The sequence below is a fragment of the Siphateles boraxobius genome, unplaced genomic scaffold (assembly GCF_051911475.1).
Source record: "Siphateles boraxobius isolate OS27281-9 unplaced genomic scaffold, OSU_SipBor_1 7, whole genome shotgun sequence".
NCBI classification, from domain to species: Eukaryota; Metazoa; Chordata; class Actinopteri; order Cypriniformes; family Leuciscidae; genus Siphateles; species Siphateles boraxobius.
The window spans coordinates 38,793,145-38,812,578 of record NW_027509197.1 but is presented as its reverse complement, the minus strand read 5'-3'; the positions used below and the strand labels follow the sequence as shown (position 1 = coordinate 38,812,578).

Below are 19,434 nucleotides of genomic sequence, written 5' to 3'. Positions count from 1 at the left end.
CTATAAGACAGGATGAACACATTAAAGTGTTAGGTTACCCAAAAATAAAAATTCTGTCATGTACTCAATCTCATGTTGTTCCAAACCAAAGATTTCATAAAGTCTTGGAACGACATGAAGGTGAATAGCCTAATTAATGACCTAACCCTTTAAAAGCCAGCCTATAGCCTATATACAATCCAGCACCAGCAGATTTAAAAATAACTTCTTACCAAATGCAGTAGTTTCCCTAAACAAATATAGTTAGATAAACCCAGTCACTCACTGTCACCTTCTGCGAAGTGTTTCCTGTTTTTAGGATTTGTTGTATTTATTATATTTATTTATTGTATGCACCCAATGGAGAGCTCCCTAATTTCGTTGTATTGTAAAGTACAATGACAATAAAGAAATTCAAAAACATATATATATATAAGTAATATAGTTATTTTATTTTATATTGAGTTTTATTTTTATTTATTTGTTCATTCTTTCTATAGGTAAATCTCGCTCAGAAAACAGAAAACTCGTTGGTTAGCTCAATCCATCTCTATCAACTCAAACTGTTTATTTCAGGAAATTGATTCAAAACTCTGATTCAGTGTCTCGTTTGCTCTTCAGGAAATGTTCAGAAGAATACACATCATGGCATTTGTCATATATTACAGTTTTTTTAAAGGTATTTGCAATCAAATATTGCTGTTTATTGCTAGATTTTTAATGCATTTTACTTACACAACTTGCGTTAAACATTATGAATCACAGTTCACAACAAATACATTTCCTGAGGGAGTTTTACCTAAAAATATCAAAACTGCAAAAAAATACATATTTGATTACATTTAGGTAAACTAGTAAAACTTAGTAGTCGTCCGTTTTCATATATGGGTAAACTGCTTGTTTAAGAAAAGAGAAATAAAAATGTCAGCCATCTTTAAATATAGAGTTGAGTCTCCTGGGAGGAGTCGTGCGTTTGTAAATCCCACAATCCAACAATGATTGTACTTCAATCATTTCATCTTGTGATTGTATTGTGTCTTTAAAGCAGAGAAGTGCACTAAGCAAACAGCCATTATGACTGTGCTCTTCTTCTGAAGACTTATTTTGCTTTAGTGTGTGTTTGTATCATACTGTACATTCAAGTGTGTGTGTGTCCTCCCAGCTACTATAATTACGAGCGCCTGCAGCGTCTCATGGGGAGCGCATTAACACACACGAGTGGAGAAATAAAAATCATAGTGCACACACACTCACTCCTCTTTTCTCCTCTTCTCCTCTTCTCCTCTCTGGCCTTGCCAATATATATCTGATAATTTACAAGTATATTTGATGTAGAGTAGCCATTAAAGTTGATTCTGAATAAACATGTCATTAAAAAAATATTATAATATTTATTAATATATAGATTTTTGTGAATGATATCACAGAAGAAAATTGGATATTTTTCTGGATGAAAGTTATTTGAAAAAAAAAAGATCTTGATTGATTCAAACCACCAGCTTCACATTTAAAAAAAACTTTGATAATGACAAAAAGCAAATTTTTTAATAAAATAGTTCTGATCTGATTTGCTTTGCATCTAACAAAACCCCAATAACAAGCCCTTCATGTTTCTTCATTACTCGCAATTATATTATTCAGTCCTGGCCATTGATATTTGCAGCTTGGGGTCAGTACCATTTTTTTTTAGAAACTATTAAAAATAGTGAAATATTATTAACCATTTTTAATAGCTGTTTTCAATGTAAATATGTTAAAATCTAATTTATTCCTGTGATCAAAGCTGAATTTTCAACATAATTACTCTTCAGTCTTCAGTGTCACATGATCCTTCAGAAATCATTCTCATAGACGCATTTCTGAATATTATCAACGTTGAAAACCGTTATGCTGCTTAACATTTTTGTGGAGACAGTGATACTGTACATTTTATTTTCAGGATTCTCTGATGAATGAAAAGTTCCAAAGAGCAGCATTAATTTGAAATTATTTGCAGTCTTTTGTAACATTATAAATGTTTTATACAGTCACTTTTGAGCAATTGTATGCGTCCATACTGAATAAAAGTATTAATTATGCATGTATTAATATCTTTGAAACGGTAGAGTATATAAAACTGTTTCTCTCTGCATTAGTATTCATCTCATCATCATCATCATCCTCTGTTCTCTGTGGTCTTCCCCTTGTTTTCTCTGCTTTTCGAATCTTGTTCTTGTACTGAGGTGATTGGCTCACGTCCCTGATTCTGTTTTATGCATGTAGTTCATTTCAGGTCTTGTTCCTCTGCAGAATCTGTTATTCCTTTATCTTTTTTGGAGTGTTGTGATTCGGTAAAATTGTGCAATATATTAAATAACTGCCTGGTGATTATAAAATTCAGCGACATCGTGACAATCCGCACTTTGTATTTTGTCTATTAAATTTGATGTCATTAAGATCACACATTACATGTTTTCAGATCAGCAGTAAATCAGACTGTTGAATTTATTTCTGTGATTTACTTCAAGTTGTCAGTCTTGATTCGTAACTCTGATTCAATGATTTGTTTATCACTTAAAGTTGTTGTCAAAAGAAAATATTCGCAGAAGTCACTGCTTGCCATTTTTGATAAATGTTTTAGTATAAATATTCATCTGTAAATATAGCTGTCTATGAATATTGGGGCATTTGAATATGATTTTTCATTGTTTATTTAGTGACAAACATTGTGGAAAAAATATTTTTTATTTTAGAGTATTTGACTTTTTTATTATTTATTTATGCAATATTTTACTTCTTGCATTAACCATTGAATCTATTCGACTACAATAACTATTTGGTTGAATTGACGCTTCCTCAGATTGCAGTGTTTCACGGTCTTTTGTGAAACTGTTGTTTTCGACCTAAGAAAATTTGAAAGTTAAATTCATTAATCTGGTGCACTTTGACAGTTCAAACAAAGAAAAAGTCAGTGCATGTACCTGAGCTTTAAAGGATGACTCAAACCTCTTTTAGTTGTGATATAGTGTCTCGGTCTACATTACACCACATAATACTACTACTCCTAATAATAATGTTATATAATAGTATTCCTATATGACTGTAATAGCCATATATTGTAGAACAAATCCACTGAAAAATAAATTGAACTTTCATAAGTATTTTTTCCTAATGTCTATACATGCAAGAGATAAACCTGTGAGCTTTTAACTGCAGTAGAGCCTTTTAGGTGGAAAACAAGTTTACAAACTAGTATTCCATAAAAAAAGCAAGAATTGTTGATTTTGCTTTTTGATCTCCTAATGCTCAGAATGATCAGTATACTTTATTGGCTGTTGAAGTTTTTTTGTGACTCTGCCGGTAGATAACAGAGTCACTGTTACATAACTCACCTGTGTCCAGACCTGACGAGGCGATCAGCGAGCGCTGTAATCTCAGACTCGGTGTCTGTCAGCTTTCTGGCAGGCCTGACTGAACATGCTACACGGACTCATGCATGTATAAGGAGAGCGCGATACACACACCCTGAACCCCTGAAGAGCTCATCTGATCTTTAATACACCGTGTGCATGTGAGGGTGTGTGTGATTGAGGGTTTGTGTTTTGGCCCTTGTGCCGTTGACTTTAAACTGCATTAATCCATGGATGGATTGATGGATAGATGGTGTGTATCTGTGTATATATAATGTGTGTATATTTAGGCCCTGTTTACACGAAAACGATTCCGGTTGAAAACGTAAAAATATTTGATTGGATGTGCCTTTAGTTTACACGGCGATTACGTTTTGGGGGCTTAAAAACGCAAAAAAGTGAAACCACCCGTTTCCGTCTAAAGGGTAAAAACGCAAATTTGCTCACGGTGGCTCTCATCGCGTATGCGTTTACGTCACAGGCATGCGCCAGTACGGGAAAATAACAACCAACATATCGGATTATTTCCATACGTCGGACCTTCAAGTTGCTCTAGCAGTTCTGATAAACAAGAGTCTTTTCAGCAGTTGTACAAAATATTCTCAGATATTGGTGTTGTTGTGTGGCAGTGCTTCACATCGCCACCTAGCCGCCTGGAGTGCATACTACATCGAATTTCACACACTTTTGCGTCACCATATGCACGCGGATTTCCCCCCCATAACGCTCGTCTAAACGCGGAATAAAAAGTGATAACGCAACGCCACTTTTGTGTTTTCTCTTCAGATCGTTTCCGTGTAAACATAGCCTTAAACACACACAGACTACCAGTCAAAAGTGTGGAATAATAAAGGATTTTTAAAAATGTTTGATCAAAAATACAGTAAAATTGTGAAACATTATTACAATTTAAAATGTTTTCTATTTAAATATATTTTAACATATATTATATCTGGCTGCTGAAACTCAGCTTTGCCATCATAGGATTAAGTTACATGTTAAAATATAATAATAAAACTATTTCTTAATATTTCAGCAGTGATTGGTGTTTTTACAGATCATGTGATCGAGCCGTCGGTTTACTGGAACGCGTGTGAATTCTGAGTTCTGCACTTCTCTTATTCATGTTCGGGACACAAGAGCTGTCAGTGTGTGTGTTCCGACGGTTGTGAATTATTAATGAGAGACTGTAACGGAGCCGAGGCATCGCTGGATACTTTACAGCCCAGCCCTGTGGGCCAAACAGCCTTAAGATGGATTTCAGTCCTTCATCTCTTCTCCACAAAGGACATCTGCATTAGTATGCATGTGAATAAGGCCACATGTATCTACCAAAGCTAACTCGGACACAGTTTAGGTTTCATTTAGGTCTAGACCTTGACCTACACCTCACTTTATTTGTCCTGATAAACAGCTTGCTTTGGAAAATGTTAGTGTATATCATCAACATATAACCAAACTTACACAGATAAAGGCTTGTGTTGTGTAAAACTCCAGCTTTATATATTGTGCTGAATAAGTGATTTGATTTGCATGAACTTTGGAATGTGCTCAGATGTGTTAAACAGGACTAGCGTGCTAATCAAACATGTTAAACACTCCTCTATGTCAGTGTGCTAGTCAATGTTCAACACCTCTCATGACCCGCTTTTAACATGATGGACCGTATACTTCACATATCGTTGTTTTTTTAAAATATATATATATATATATATATAATTATTAATCCGCAACATATTTTAAATAGATTATCAGCTTTATAGAGTAGCCTTTACAAACATATACAACTATAGTTTATGCTAAAATATCAGCATTTGTCTGAAAATATCATACTATTGTCACAATATTTTGGCAGACACCAATGTACCAGCCACAAATATTTAACAGCCAGCTATTTTATTAGATTTTATTTAAAAAAATGTTTTTAATTTTAATCTTTTTTTGTCATTTAATTATTTATTTTTTGGCAGCATACTGTAATTGGTAGAAAGTAGATTTTGTTGCTAAGAAACTGCAAATATGACACCTAACATTTTTATTTTAGAATACATAATTTTATTTATTTTCTTCCATTTGTGCTTGTCTTGTAATGCAAGTCTGAGACTGATATGCAGCCAACATCCAATAGTGTTCAGTGAAACTGAATTCTACTACAATAATAATAAAAATTGCAATAAAGTGGTCAGAATCTGAATCAGCCATTAGATGTTTTTGCTTCGTTGCTGTCAATATTTTCAGTTTTTTTTCGCTGGTTATTTTGTCTGCCAGAGGGAAACTAATGAAGCGAGGACTGTTAAATTATGGTAAACTTATTAGAAAAATTATAATTAAGTTTCTCCAGCATCATTAGCACATCCTCAGAAGTAGTTATGCATGAGTTTATGAAGTAATTAACATAAGGTTCATGATTCATTTATAAACGGGACCCGCCAAAATGTAAATGACGTGAATGTGAAACCTGTTTTTTGTGAGTGTATGTGTGTCAGAATATATGTTGCGTTTGTAGTTTTGGGGGAAAACTGAAAAATATTTTTTACTAGGGCTACAGTACCCAGATAAAAGATATTTCTGTTAGACTAGTAGTCATTCATTTAATACCATTAGTTGACTAGTAGCACGTTTATGATATTAATTTAATTGCTTAATTTTTGTATATATTTACAAATACGTGTTTGTGTATGTGTGTGTGTATATTATATATATATATATATATATATATATATGTATGTGTGTGTGTGTATATATATATATATATATATATATATATATATATATAGCTAGAATTTATTTTATTACTATTATTCTCTTATTAGATGGTTTTGTTTGTTGCTGTCATTTGCAGAACATGTTGTTATTGCATTGAAAGTTGGCAAGTTGTTTATTTAGTATTAAAGAAAATGAATATAAGTATTGTAATTTATATATATATATATATATATATAAACATAAACTGGGGAGTGGCATCGGAAAATGGCATCAGAATATAATATTTAACATTGCTAATTGTTCTAATTTGCAGAGAAATATTAAAGCATAAATGGATGGAAAGTTGTTGACACCGACTCATCTAATGGATGCTATAGTATAGAGAGAAATGCACGTTAGGTTGAACATCATCATAAAGTGAACGCTAGTGCTGGGCAGTTTGACCAAAAATTTATATCACGTTTTTTTTTCAAAATTATGCTGGTTTTCCGGTTTATGCCGGGTTTTTTTTCATGCATAATCAGGTGTTCAAAGCATTTTCTACTGGTTGAGAGAGGAATTACTGCAGTAAATTGACTTAGGACGGTCTATTTTACTGTCATTAGTGAATATTGTAGAATAGAATAGCGCCCAGTATAACCTAAAATTGTTATTTCTTAACGTTCTAATAACGTTCTTATAACCAGGAAATAACGTTAATACAACGTTTATATAACAGGAGAATTGTACGTTCTAATGACGTTTGAATGATGTTCTTATAACCAAGCAAGAACGTTAATACAACGTTTATATAACAGGAGAATTGAACGTTCTTATAACGTTTTGAATAAAGTTCTTATAACCAAGAAATAACGTTAATACAACGTCTAAAAAACTGGACATTTTGAATGTCCCTAGAACATTCTGAAATAACGTTAACGTTTTTATAACTTAATGGGAACATTATGAAAACGTTCTTATAACCTAAAATTGTTAGCTGGGGAAGAGGAGAGATTCGCGATTGCACTGAACACGTTTTAAGTGCAGGATTCTTTGAGCGAGCCAAGAGAAAATAGACATATTCTAACAAGAGCAGCGTGTATCTGAGAGCGCGGCACATTATATTCCGCGCGCGAGCAGAGAGATTCGCGTTCGCGCATTATATTAATGTACTTTCGCGCTACAATAATGCGCTCAGCATCCATCGTCCATGTAACGTAACAGAGCACTGCTGTTTGTTTACCCTCACTCGTCGCTGCTTAGAAGTGCAACATTGTAAAGGGTCCGTCTGAAATAGTGTCACGCAGCGTTACGTTCGTTCCGAACGTTGTGTAATTAAATACACCGGTATGGCGGTTTATTCAAAATCAATATCGTGACGAAAAAATAAACCGGTTTTCGGTTTGAACCGGTTTACCGCCCAGCACTAGTGAACGCAGTGCTAATTTAGCTTCCACACTCAGTATGAACACTTGGATATGCTGCTAATAATAACGCACATTTATCCAGGTTAACGTTAGAGCGAGCGGCATGTAAAATCTGCTAGCATGATAATCCATGTCTGAGGTCGATGAATAATAGGCGAACGTCTAGATTTCCTGCTCGCCATGGAACATTTTTTATTGTTTGTGTTTAATGTTAAATTAATTATTTTAAGACCATTAAGATTTTGTTTGCATTGTAATATAATTTTTTGCACATTTTCTCCTTAATTCTTGTTACTGTTATGCAAAAAAAAGTGACACTCTTGTCATATTCGTTGCTCTAAATTAATGCTGATTTTAATTTAAAAAAATTTTTTATTATACTCAATTGCAGTATTGAAATAAAAATGTTTCGCTTTATTGTAATGTGAATATGACTTGTGTGCTGAATGTCATAAAAATGTCACATTGCAAAAAATCTTGATTATTCTAGAATTATGCTGTTTTTTCTTTAGACCAAATCTAATTTCTCATTTCATGTGACGTTTCTTCATTACAGTCACACTTTAGGGCAGATGTGAACCTCATTTAACAAAATGTTTTTAATCTTCATTTACAATTCCAGTGATAATATCTGAGACCGGCGTCAGTCGTGCATGAAGTCTGTCTTTATGTGCTGTGACGCTTTAATTGGGCAGGATGGGGTGTAAACGCGACGGGTCTTTGTCCTGGTGCCTGCAGGGTGTGTTTGAGGAGGTGGGACTCGTTTCACATGCCACATCCCCCCTTTCATGAGCAGACACACACACACACACACACACACACCCCAGAGGTTTGACATTTAATGATCCGGACACGAGCAGCTGTTCATTAGTTGATCCCTTTAGTGCCCTGACACCCACAAAATACTCCTCCTTTATTTCCCTCTGTGTACCACCTGAACCTCACAGTGCAAATCATCCAGAGCTGATCTCCCTACTCCCTTAAAAATCACCAATATAAAATTACAATACTTATACTTGTATTCATTTTTCTTTAGTACTAAATAAACAACCTGCCAAATGTCAATGCAATAACATGTTTTTCAAATGACAGCAACAAACAAAACCATCTAATAAGAGGGAATAATAGTAATAAAATAAATTCCAGCTCATATATATATGTATACACTTTTTATACAATACACATACTAAAATTGCAGTGTTGCTTAATGTTATATTGACGACAAAATCAGAACAGATACATTCTATATATTTCTATTATTTTATTGTTTGATTTAAAAAAATTTGATTGCCTTTTTTTTAACTTAATTATTGAAAGCATTACAGCACAGTTTTAGCCTAAAATATTGAAAAAGTCTTTTTAATCTTTAACGGGGAATGACATCAGAAAAGCGACGGTGGCGAATGACGTCCAATCAGGTTGACAACCGCGATCACATGACTCTTTCAATGGTGCAGTGGAGGACAAAGGCTCAACCCAATGTGTTGCTGACCTTTAAAGCTGGTGTAGAAAGCGAAAGTTGGTATTATCATTGTACAATCACACCGTTGTTGTTTCCTTTTCAGCCTGAGCTTTTCCAGGTCAGTACATCTACCTTGGGTTGTTTCGCCAAGTTTGCACTGTAGATGCAGATATCAGATATGGGTCACTTGTAAAAGATGTAAGCTGGCCGCCTTAAACCCTGATCGTGATGAGCTGAACAAAACATTTCCCAAAATGTTCCTTGACTTGATGCAGTGCATCTTGTCCGTGTTTTGGAAGAGGAGTTTTGAGCTGTAAAACTGCTGAATTTTTAAATACGATCACGGTAACGGAGGAGATTTTCACACGTTATGCTCTAAATAATTGACTTCACTGGAGAGATTCTCTCTGTGTTTAGGAAGTGCGTCTCTCGTCTCAGGCTTTTGCTTTCTTGTTTCAATGGAGTTTGTGGTATTTCTGCATTCCCTTCTAAACATTAACCCATATTTGATTCTGGGATTCCCCAGTTCCTCAGGTTAATACTGTATACTCTGGCTCAGCTTTTGATTTTTCCTTCGGAAAGTGCGATCAAAGAGTCTGATTACTGACCTCGTGACCTCTAAACTCTGACCCGTCTGTATTATTCACAGGTGCGACGAGAAGAGGAGATACACTGCGCTCGCCGTTAGAAACACCTCAGGAAATGAGCGTCAACTTCTCTGGAGGTAAAAACCGTGACCTTTTATTATTAATAATGTGATTGTGCAGCATATATTATACACTCAAAAACATTAGGATGCTGAATAAACTTAAATTGAGGAAGATTTTTTCCTTTTTTTCCATGTGCAGCAAAAAAAAAAAAAAAAAAATTTACTACATCTTTTCTATTCAGTTTATGTATTAGATTAAAAAAAATAATGCAAAAAAGCTGAGCTAAATAGGTCTCTGATGATTTAGTGCAATTACTTTAACAATTCTATATTTTACCATATGTTGGTTTTTAAAATAACTTCTTTTTTTAAGATTACCAAATGACATGGACAATGTTAGTAAAATGCATTTGCATCAATTTAGCAGTGTTGGTCTGGAACGGTTTTCATCCAGTGACAACAAATCTGATTGCATACAATGAAATCAAGTTGTCACAATATTCAAGCATTGCATTTGTTAATTTAATACTTTTGTGATTGTATATGAGTGTATATGCTGTCTAATGTGGCTCTACTTGCTGCTTTTATCTTTGCCTGGCATGCTGGGAATTTATGCGTACCCAGTAGGGATGGGACGGTATGAACATTTCATATCACGATTATAGTGACCGAAATAATCGTGATTATCAATATTATCACGGTTTTGTTCAAACAAGATGAAAGTGTTAAAAAAGAAATGATGCTGACACTGAAAACATTTCAAAAAGGTTTATATTTGAGAATCAACAAACAGCAAATAAAACGAGCAGCTCTATGCACTTTCTAAAGCAAGATTCTATTCTGTGGCATTTCCTTCCTTATAATGACCGTCGTCAATAGCAACGCATTATAACTCAGCGCACATACATGTATCACAACAGACGCGCGCTCTCATTTCATTCAAATACAATTTGTCATCTTGCGTCTTCGTTTTTGATTGTATTGAAAATGAAATCAGAGTTGATTTATTGTTTACAGAATGTAATAATATTGTTGTGATCGTCTTGCCGGACGAGTTTTGTACGCCGTAAAAAATGGATTTAACAGGTAAGAATAGAGACATTAATCTCTATTCAATATGTCCCCGTAATTATGTGGTAAAAAAAAATCGTTGTTATAAGTGTACAATGAATATACATTATTATCTCTTAAATGTCACTCTTAATAGTCTTGTTTGAACTTGTTCGTTCGTGTTTGGCTCAAAGCCACTTATTATTGCTGCAAACTTTTCTTCGCGGAAGCTTCAAGTTTATTTCTAGTGAGTGAGATAAAATATTTCAACTCAAAACAACATTTTGTGCCCAATTATTTCCCAGACGTAGTTTTAGTATGTGAACTTGCCTAGCGTTCGCTACAACAGTGTGTGATGGTCACACAGGACGACTCGGCAGATTTGAAGTGTTTACCTCTATCACTGTGACTTTTTTGTGCATGTTCTGCCGACAGTGACAATCCTCGATTAAGTTTCCCTCGGGATTTTTGTAAATGCCAAAATATGACCACACCTCAGATTTGGTCCTCTTAAAAGGCTGAAAATCTCCCGAACACGGTCACTGCCTTCCGCCATTCCTTCTCGAATAAAAAAAAACCAACATTGCGCGCCTGCGTCAGACTGTTGCGGGCCGGACAGGATTTATAGTGAGTTATTAAAATCGTGATAATCAAACACTGTTTTAATGATAATTGAATTTTAAACGATATTTTATCGTGGTTTATAGTGAAACCGGTAATTGTCCCATCCCTAGTACCCAGCATGCTTTGCTGTAACACAGGCTGAGGTCAATGAAAGGAAAGGCTTCAGCAAGTGGAAGTTTCTGTTGTTCTGTTACTTCTGTGTCGTGATCAAGCACAAACTGGAGAGGATTTCAGTTTAGAGAGCACTTGTATTATCGTGGACCGGAGTGGTTTTTAGTTTTACCTACCAAACTCTTTTACTATATATAACAGGGACGAGAGGAAATTTGAGTCTTATTGTTTTATTCTATTATTGCAAGTGTTTACAACACTCACAGCCCAGGTTACAGTTCATATCCGGACCGGAATGAGTGCGTTTCAAGTTTTTATGGACATATCATCCACCCTAACGTCTCGAAATGAAGAAATTAAGAGTTTTGATATTTTATATTTGTACTATAAAATAAAATAATTCTGTCATATCAAATTTTTGATTAAGATTACAGTAATGTCAGTGTTTTGTAATCGCAGATATTCGTGGGTCTTGAGATTGAACTTGTTTAGGTGGGTCCTGGAATGGGAAAGTTTGGTGACCTGTGCTAAAGTAAATTACATAAATGGTTAACCGCTGTTACAGTAATTAAATGTTGCAGTTAAATCAATTTTAGTGTTTTTGTCTGTCTCTGGATTTCTTGACAAGGTGTTCTGCTGACCTCTCGTAGAACAGCCAGTGATTACAGGACACTTTGCACGATGCTTGCAGCGACAGGCGTAACTTTACACCGAAGCTTGTGTCTCTGAGTCCTCAGACGGTTTCTTTGAAATGGACCTCTGAATTGCAGAAGAAAACAAGACGGACAAAAACATTGTATGCAATGCGACTGCAAATACTGTTCACTCTTAATAGTCTTCATAAACGCATTCTATCACGTTAAATACTGTTACAATCATGACCGAAAACAAAATCAGCATTCAATCTTCGTCCCTCAGCTAAAATGAAATACTAAAAGCGCCCCAATGATTGTCTTAACGAGTTATTCATTGAATCATTCCGTCAAATGATTTGTTCAAAATGGCTGATTCATCCAGGAACAAAGCAGAAGTGACTGAGTGAGTCGTTGAGTCATTGACTCATTAGAACGATTCGTTCAAAAACGGCGATTGGCTCTACTGTATGTATGGAACTGTTTTCATTGGCAAAATAGAGGGAAAACTATAGAGGAATAGAGGAAGCTTGTTTCTGTCATGGAATAAAACCATTTAAAAAATAATTGCGAGTCAGAATTGCATGATAAAAACTCTAAAAACATATATTTTTAAAATTCTCAAATGCGAGATTATATCTCGCAATTATGACTTTAAAAGTTGTAATTGTGAGTTTATTTCACGCCATTTTGAGAGAAAAAAAGACAGAACTGCGAGAGAGTCATCATTTTGTTTTTTATTCTATGGTGGAAACAAGCTTCCATAAGAAACAGACAATATTGTGTCTAAAATGTAAGTCCCCTAATAGCCTATTAACTTATTGTTTATTGAATTGTTGTATAAAATCAACATCACATTTGCAAACGTGCTGATATTTGGGAAAACAGCACTTTGGCTTGTGTGATATTGCATATAAATATTAAAACCAAGAACTTATGCAGAGACACCTTTTGCACCATATTTATGTTTTCGGAAGCATTTTTATTAATTTTGGTGGCATTTTTGTGCCACGCTTGTCTCCCAGCAGTTTTCTGGAGGACGTGTTGGAAAAGGGATGAACTCTCCTCGTGTGCCGTCATGACATTCACTGAGCCGACATGAATTACCATGTGGAATTAGACCAAATATGCACTTTATTTGTTTGTAAAGAGGTTATTATGTACCTCCGTTCATCTTCAGAACACAGTTTAAGATATTTTAGATTCAGTCAGAGAGTTTTCTGTCCCTCCATTGAAAATCTATGTACGGTATACTGTCCTTGTCCAGAAAGCCAATAAAGACATCATCAAAGTAGTCCATGTGACCTCAGGGGGTTAGTTAGAATTTTTTGATGCATCGAAAATACATTTTGTTCCAAAAATAACAAAAACGACGATTTTATTCAGCATTGTATTCTCTTCCGGTTCTGCTGTCAATCCACGTTCACGAGGCCAGTGATGCTGCTGACGTGTATGTGGTGCGTCCTTGTATTCGGGCTCAAATAAATATGTCTGGTTAAAAAAAATGTAAGTCTTCCCCTGTGTCGAAATCCTTAGACATGTTTGCAAAGATTGTTTTGTTTCCAGCGTGCGTCTCCCTCAGACTGTAAACGAAGCTCGGGCGCACCAGACACACGTCAGCTCGTCTTACGTCAGCGGACTCATGAACGCGGATCCCCAACAGAACCGGAAGAGAATACAATGCTGAATAAAGTCGTCTTTTTTGTTTTTTTTTGGAACAAAATGTATTTTCGATGCTTTAAAAAATTCTAACTAACCCACTGAGGTCACGTGGACTACTTTGATGATGTCTTTATTTCCTTTCTGGACAAGGACAGTATACCGTACATAGATTTTCAATGGAGGGAGAGAAAACTCTCGGACTGAATCTAAAATATCTTAAACTGTGTTCTGAAGATGAACGGAGGTCTTACGGGCTTGGAACGACATGAGGGTGAGTCATTAATGACATAATTTTCATTTTTGGGTGAACTAACCCTTTAATGTGTGTTTATAGGCAGTGGATTTGGTTTAAAATAGCAGCAAATGCACAAATCCACATCAGAACTCATTTAGTCACATGCTGAATGTGTACAGAGGTGAACGAGAACACACACACACACACACACACACACACACACACACACACACACACACACACACACACACACACACACTCTCTCCAGCCAAACATATGTTCACACATACACACTTGGGTTCCAAAATTAAGACTCGCCAAGTGCCAAATGTGTGGAAAAATTGTCTTGAGCGGAATAATGCCAGCTATTCACCAGCTGTCTGGTCATCTCTTCATGATCTGCAATATTTACATTTACATTTTTTCATTTAGCAGATGCTTTTATCCATAGCATTACATTGCATGGGTTAAATTGAGTAATAATGATTGTCTGAGCATCATTGATGACTGATGATCCTGCTAAAGGCACTTCTGCCTCAGTGAAAATTTTACATTTACCACAAGGAATATATGAGAAACAAAATTGTGTTTTCACGTTTTAGTTTTGCAAGTGAACTTTGCCTGTTTACATAGAATTAAATCTGTGTTTTTTTGCTGATGCTTTTAAAACGAAATTATTGTTTGCACTTTTCATTATTGAAATGGAGATTTTTTACAAACTTAATGAAGAGTTTGTAATTTTTTGAATTATATGACCAGTGGGTTATGTTTAGTTCACTAGAAAGACAGAGGGATATTTTTCTCCTATAAAGAACATTTGATTGGACAAAAATTGGAATGCTAGCTGATGATGTCATCAGTGTTTTTGATATGTTTCATAGAAGAAGATTTTTTTTTTGTAAAATATACTAGCATAGATATAATGAGCTCAAAGATAACAGATATGGACTAAAAGCCACATAACAGTCCTATTTACAAAAACAATGCACAATGTGACCTAGGATGATGCACCACAGAGCGAATGCGCCACATGCATTAGTCTCCCGTGTTTTGAAATCATTCCCTCGTCTGTTCCGCTTCCGCATTCTGCCAGTGTGTGTGTGTGAGAGAGATCAGGCTCTCTGCATTGTGCCTGCGTCATCCGGCCCCTTCATTCATGAAAAGTGTGACGTGAGCAGTCGACTCTTCTGCCGCCCACTCGGACGATCTCTCTCTCTCACTCTCTCTCTCGCTCTCTCGCTCTCTCGGCTGGCTGGTTTCAGCTGTTTCTCTGCTGAAGTGGAGGATCATGTATGGCAGCTCCGTCAGCTGTGAGTAATCTACTGCAGCTCTGTGTTTGCATGTGTGTATGTATGTATTTGTTGTCCCGTTATGCGTTTAGAGTTGAAGATGAGTAACTTGAGTGAGTGTGTGTTGGTGTGCGTATGAGCTATATTTATCTCGTGTTTGATGCGGCGATTCTCCTCCCGCCGCCCTCTGTTGAAGGACAGATGGAGCAGCCAACAGGGATACACACACACACACACACACACACTCGCACGCATGTTTGCATATGTAACTTAATGACTTCTCTCAAGGGAATCGCATGTCATACATTTTAAAAATCACGTCTCTTTCTGCTTCTTTTGTGTTGTCTTTTGACCAGATTGAGATCTTTAATAATTACACTGAGTAATTTTAGATCACAGTATGTGTGTGTTTATCACAATATAGTCATTTTTGCTTGAAATTTCTACTAAAATGGATTTACATATTAATCACATGATAATACCTGTTTAAATGCTTGATTCAATTTTCTCTGGATGAAAGCAGAAATATTGAAACTGATTTTTGCGACTGTAAATTCTGAGCCTGATTCGAAACTGTTGTAAAACATTCAATAATCACACATCTTCTGTATTAATGCTTTAAGTTACTGTAGTGCTGTAAACAACTATAGTTCGCTTTATTATTCAACTTCTTCCTCATTTTGACTGGCATGATACCAAAGTTTCTGTAGTCGGTACCAAAACCAGTCAAATTTAATGGTTAATTTAAATAGAACTATTATTAGCATATTCAAAGTAACCAATTTTGTATTATATTATATGTGACCCTGGACAACAAAACCAGTCTTATGGGTCATTTTCTTTAAATTGAGATTTACACATCACATGAAAGCTGAATAAATACGCTTTCCATTGATCTATGGTTTGTTAGGATATGAAAATATTTGACCGAGATACAACCTTTTGAAAATCTGGAATCTGATGGGGCAAAAAATTTAAATATTGAGAAAATCGCCTTTAAAGTTCTCAGAATGAAGTCCTTAGCAACGCATTACTAATGAAAGGAAATAAATGAAATTTACACCATTATGAGTTCCCCACCACTAAATCCAAGTGTGTGTGTGCGTGCGTTTGTGTTTGTGTGTATGAATGTGTACATGCCCGTATGTGTTTGTTTGTCTGTGTGTGTGTGTGTGTGTGTGTGTGTGTGTGTACAAAACTGTTCCACACATTGATCGAATTCGTCGTCTTTCAGGTCATCCTCCTTTGCCAAGCCAGTCTCTGGACATTCTTTATCATCTTCCCAATCATTTGCGAAAAAATCATTTACTATGTTCGTTAAATTATTATCTCAGAATCCATGGCCTGCACCGTAACCATTGCGGATTGTGTACACTGTGCACGCGAAGAAGACGTCAGCCAATGAGAGGCGCTGTAGCAGACCGTTGCTAAGACAGTGAAGACTATCCAGTGTAATTTTACATTTGATTACTTTATTCAATCTCTCTTCCTGAAAACTGCTTTTACTTGTATTGAATAATGTTTTAAATTTATATTAGTAGGCTGGTAGTTTTCGCTGTGGTATTGAAAATGGAATAGAGAATTGTACATTTTCACTGGTATCTAAAATTTTCCTGTCATAACTGCCTATTTTTGCTAAAATCCGTTTAATGGCCGGTTACAAAAAAAAACGCGTGTGTATGTATGTATGTGTGTGTGTGTGTGTGTGTGTGTGTGTATATATATATACACATGCACACTCAGACTGTCATACCTAGACTCTCAGCCTAGTCCTCTATTTGTCTTTTTGTTTGTGATGTTTCTGTTATATTGTGAAATCATGTCTGTAACCCAGATGCAATGGAGGAGAGCAGCTCAGTTTGTTTCTAAGCATGTTTATATAACCTCACGCTGGTCGCCAGAGGTTTAAATCAGCAGAGAGAGAGAGAGAGAGAGAGACAGAGAGAGACAGAGAGAGACAGAGAGAGAGAGAGAGAGAGAGAGAGAGAGAGAGAGAGAGAACTGCTCATATAGACTAATTGAAGAGCTTCTTCAGTCGGTTGTAAAGATGGAGTAACGTAAGACTGCTGCTGGTTTTGCTGCGTGTGTGTGTGTGTGTTCAGTCCGCAGCAGCTAATGGAAGTGCCAATGTAAAGTATTGATTATGTGTCAGAGCTTAAAAAGCGTGGGGTGGGGGGGGGGGATGAGAGAAAAGGGCTGGAAGTGCCAGTAATCTTGAGTCGTGTCGTGGCGGTGTCATTATAATGCGTGTGTGTGTGTGTGTGTGTGTGAGAGGGTCAGTCTCCTGTAATGTCCATCATCATCTCCTGCTGTGGAGCATCAGCTGGTGGAGTCGTGTCTCGTGTCCTCTGTTGTCGCTCGGGATCTTTGTCATCAGAACTGAGCTGAAGCATTTTTCTTGCTCCTCTTTTCAATCTTGTAATTCCTTGCTTCTTTCTGTGTCCGTAAAGTGTTTTAATCGAGTCTAAGTTCTGGAAGTAAAAACCCATTTATGTTCTCCCTATGGGAATTAATTTGAACGATAACTTATAAACCATTAAAGACAGACCTTCTGTGAGCTATATCGATGGTATATGCTTTTGATGCAGCCATCAATTTTTTTTGTATAATACAATTTAACAGTGGACTTCCTGGTGGAAAAACTACATTACCCATGATTCTGCAGAGAAATCTCTACCAATCAGAGAATCATGGCAAAAGTACCTTTGAATTACGAAATGCTCTCAAACTTAAATATTTGTATTTATATGCATATTTTGCATGAAGAATGAATGGGGAAAACTATTAAAAAAACATTTCTTACAAACATTTGCAAAACATTATGCATGTAATATATCATCCATCCCATACATGCATAGTGGATGGTTTTCAAAAAGTACACAGTCTTGTGCCTTTGTCTTTCTGTTTTTTAAACTCTTTTTTTGCTTCAAATCAAAGTTTGTAGTTGTAATTATGATTCTCCTCGTAGCTGATTGGTTTGGTTCATGCCCTATAACTTTTTAATGAATACTTAAAAAAAAAAGAAGACGACTTTGGATGTCAGCCTCAGCGTCTCTTTATCAAACACGTCTGGAGTGTGTTTGCGTGATGCCGGTTCCCCGGGGCTCTGAGTCTCCTGAGATCATGGGCCCTGCGGCGCTGTGACGTCCAACTGATGCACGGCATCACAGTGTGTGTGTGTGTGTGTGTGTGTGTGTGTGTGTGTGTGTGTATTCCTCCCGTCTCCGCAGTCTTTTTTTATCCGGCTGCTGCATCAGTGTTATTATGACTCACCTCATACTCCCACAAACCACCAGCCGTATTTGCAGGATTTACACTCGCTGTTCTTAACAATCGCTCCCCCTACGAAATGAATGAGTTTGTGTGAGTGTGTGTAGGAGGGGAGAGGTGGATTTGCCCACGGGTTTTCTGTTAAGATCCAAACTTCATCCAGTATGTCCATCCTGTGCATGATCACACTTAGTGAATTTGTGCGGTGGTAATGTAGAAGCGTAGAGAGTTTGCTGTAAAGTTTTACTACGGTGTTTGCATTTGTTTTTATATTTGAAAACTGACATTGAAACAATTCACAAGCAAAGGATTCCTGTGAGACGGTTCTTTTGAGTGAATCAAAAACATACAGAGAGAACAGTGTGGTCTGATTGAAGAAAACATGATTGAATCATTTAAAAAGATCTGATTTGAAACCGTTAGATGAATCTTTGCACTGAATCAGTCACAGATTCTCCCGGATTAACTCCTGAATCACTTGCTGAAGTACAAGTTAACTTATTTGCAATGACGTCTGTCTTTAAATTAAGCAGGTTTTGTGTACTTGCGTTTCATGGATGTTAATCTGTTAATTGTTCACATGACAATGTGTTTATATATATATATATATATATATATATATATATATATATATATAATGTGTGTGTGTGTGTGTATATATATATATATATATATAATGTGTGTGTGTATATATGTTTGTAAATATTAAAAATGATATTAAATATTTTCAATAAAATAAAAACCCTTCGCTCTATATAAACACTCACATCTACAAAAATAGGTTATTATTGAATAAATAAAAATGATAGTAAAACAAAAATCCAAATAAATAAATACTTATTTGAATTTCTTTTATTTATACAATAATAACAACCTATTTTTGTAGATGTGTGCGTTTATATAGAGCGAAGGGTGTTTATATTGCATGGTTATAAAAATATTTTTAAAAAATCCTCTGACTTACTGCTAA

General features: G+C 35.8%; 1 protein-coding gene across 2 annotated transcripts in view; it reads left to right on the top strand.

Annotated features, from left to right (window-relative positions):
- Window positions 1-19,434, top strand: part of map3k13 (mitogen-activated protein kinase kinase kinase 13) — a 52,962-nt gene that overhangs the window by 5,949 nt on the left and 27,579 nt on the right. For both annotated transcript variants that reach the window (XM_077216766.1, XM_077216765.1), the window contains exon 2: window positions 9,592-9,666. The gene's annotated coding sequence lies outside the window, so the exon portion shown is untranslated. The remainder of the gene's footprint in view (window positions 1-9,591; window positions 9,667-19,434) is intronic.